Raw genomic sequence first — 3,321 nt, forward strand, 5'->3', positions numbered from 1 at the left:
CTGGATAAAAAGTTCCAAATATCTGGACTGGACGAGGTGGTGCAATCAGGTGAGTATCACCTGACCTTACACTGCCAAACTACTTGCTATGAGGTTTTGTAAATGATCAGGTGTACTGAAGCAAATATACAGATCAACAGAATTTGTAATCACGCATTCGATATCCGTTTGAACCAGTCGCCGTGTAGTCCCTGGAACATAAAAGGGGGGAAATCTAATAGCGACTGGAGGTGTTTCGTGTCGCTGAGTATATTCCGAATGACATGTATAAATGAGGAAACATTACTTTGAATTATCCCATTTGGAAAACCGCTTATTATGTAACATAGTTTTCAGATTATTGATATATTAAGTTGTGAAGATAACACGCCATCGGCATCATCTTCGTTGACCACACCCAGTGCACCATGACCCATTCACAGGTACGCGGAGGACAACACGGTTAAACCTCCCGCCAGCGCGTCACCTGGCGAACTAACATTTTCTTTGCTTCAATAATCATAAAAATATGTCGAGAACTCAGTTATGTAGTGCCAAGGAATAAAATGGTCCAAATGGCTCTGAGCACTATGGGACTTAACATCTATGGTCATCAGTCCCCTAGAACTTAGAACTACTTAAACCTAACTAACCTAAGGACATCACACAACACCCAGCCATCACGAGGCAGAGAAAATCCCTGACCCCACCGGGAATCGAACCCGGGCGTGGGAAGCGAGAGCGCTACCGCACGACCACGAGATGCGGGCGTAGTGTCAAGGAATTGTAATTCAGAGATTAGTTTCCTGGTTCTAAGATGCTGTCTGCATATCTTTATCATATACTTTTTAAAACAAAAAATGGCTACTGAACTTCTGTCACGACAAGATCAGCGTCACTTGATTCTCAATCTTTGTTTGTAATGTATGGTAAATGTTGCTTTTGTAAAAGCAATTTTTGAGTAATTACTTAATTAACTGTGTAGAGGTGTTTTATTTCGAAGACTGATGAAGCACATATTTTCATATAACCTCAACTAATCATAACTGTAAGTTATTATTTCACAGGAAGCCAATTTCAATAGGGTTACAATCGCCATTTATCAGTGACGGAACGGTCTGAGTTCCATGTTGACCCTTTCGTTTGAACATATAGCATCAAAGAGAGAATCTATATTTGTAGAGATGAAGCCCAATAATGTAATTTCTTTCTTTTCTTACACTTTTCCGGTATGGGTGTTGCATCGAAATTTCACCCCCAAAAAGTCAGTGAACAACGACGGAAGCCATCCACTCAGCATTCGCTGACCATCCAGCGATGGTAGAAAAGACAAAAGTTTTTTAAAGATCCTAATAATTATAATGAGAATCAATGCCGTCGATGTTGGAATGTGCTTTCATGACGCCTCAAAATGTGTATCCGAAGCCGAATTTGTTGCACCCTTAAATACCCCACAACTGGATGGTTTTACCTTTGACGTAGTTCTCATGAACTTGAAGGCATTTTTCAGTGCGTCTGGCATGCAAACCACAAGAAGGCTCCAAATCCACATGAATTCACTGTTTGTGAATCTGATTGGCCGGCGCGCTTTTCTAAGCAGCCGCACTCAGAGCTTCGCCCAAGAGACTTCAGCGAACTTACAGACTTTTCATCGTCAGTATGGAAAAGTGCACTCAGGAAAATACGACGTAGCAGTACCGTTTTAAGCATTTCTGTAGTCAGTGTTTTAGTGGACTGTATCAACTCTGAAGACTAGTTATTACTATCAAGAGCATTACTCTCATTGCATATAACTTTCACCAGAGAAAGACCTACAGCGCTTCAAAATTACTTATATCTCAGTTATTAAGTTAGCACTCTTTCTTCAGGCCACGAGTGGCCTACCGGGACCATCCGACCGCCGTGTCATCCTCAGAATGCGGGTAGGAGGGGCGTGGGATCAGCACACCGCTCTCCCGGCCGTTATGATGGTATTCTTGAGCGAAGCCGCTATTATTCGGTCGAGTAGCTCCTCAATTAGCATCACGAGGCTGAGTGCACTGCGAAAAATGGCAACAGCGCAAGGCGGCCTGGATGGTCACCCATCCAAGTGCCGACCACGCCCGACAGCGCTTAACTTTGGTGACCTCACGGGAACCGGTGTATCCACTGCGGCAAGGCCGTTGCCTCAGTTATTAAGTTACATATTGTAAATAAATTTATTAATGTGTTTCATATTTGTAAATATCTGGTTGTCTTTTATTGGCTACCCCAACTACCGACTTATTTGATAATTTGTGGATATCCTATGTTACGAGACAACGGTTATGTGGTGGCAGTGGTTTTGCAATGAAACAGTGCTGTAGATCGCGTATGGACACCTATCAATCACATTGAAAAGCAACGAGTGCCAATGTGACCAGCACAATAGTTAACTGCATTGAGGCAATGAAATTGTTGCAGTGATGGGAATAATACGGTTGGAGGGCTGATTGAAGAAGGAAATCTGAAACGTTGCATTCACCAGAAGAAAATTCTGTCACGCTAAGAAGACACTCCTAGTGAGCGTAAGTAATTGTTTTTAGTGCCCATAAATGTATCTCAAACCCATTCTATCGAGAATTTTTAACTGTCTGTGTTTCCAGATGGGGCAAAGATGATGAAACTGAAGTATTATTTAGAAAAAAACGCGTGGCCATGATGATTTAGGTTTTTTATGGTTTCTTTAAATCAGGTCAGCCGAACGCCAGTACGGTTCTTTTCATGGGGCTAGAAATGAGCTAAATCTCTACTTGAACAGACCTCTCGTCTCCAAGGAAAACGAATTTAAGAAAAAATTCCTAACGTTAGCTTAGACAAAGAACTTTAATGTTTCCCTTAGACGGCGACTTTCTGATTAGGAGGAGATTAAATTCGTAAGTTGGTAGATCGTCTTCCAGAGCTATATAGAAAATATATTTGCGAGCAGTCCTATTGATAGAGGAGCACTGCAACAATTATAACTAGAACTGTGAAATTCGTAACTAGAATCTTTGTTCTCCATTTGGTGAAAACAGTAATGCAGTCTATTCGTCTACGTCCTCTAGAGGGCGAAGAAGGCAGATTTTTGGTGTGCTCGAAGTCCATTTAACGAATTCCGCCGCCGCCTGTACCTGAAATATCATTACCGGAGCTTGCCGCAGAAGTTACCTGGTCCCAGGACGAAGTTTGGGAACGAAGTCTGATTATCAGTAGGCGTCCATTGGAAGCGGCAGGCACAGCCGCGTCGCTAATGAAGAATGGAAACTCCCAACTACAGCGCCACAGCGCCGGAAGGGCTTTTCTGGCCGCCAGCACTACAAACAGGAATTGCCCAGAAGGAAC

At 42.7% G+C, this 3,321-nt stretch overlaps 1 pseudogene; it reads right to left on the bottom strand.

Moving 5' to 3' along the window:
- Positions 1 to 2,028: 2,028 nt before the first annotated feature.
- Positions 2,029 to 2,146, bottom strand: LOC126482978 (5S ribosomal RNA; annotated as a pseudogene).
- Positions 2,147 to 3,321: the final 1,175 nt, after the last annotated feature.

The sequence above is a fragment of the Schistocerca serialis genome, chromosome 5 (assembly GCF_023864345.2).
Source record: "Schistocerca serialis cubense isolate TAMUIC-IGC-003099 chromosome 5, iqSchSeri2.2, whole genome shotgun sequence".
NCBI classification, from domain to species: domain Eukaryota; kingdom Metazoa; phylum Arthropoda; class Insecta; order Orthoptera; family Acrididae; genus Schistocerca; species Schistocerca serialis.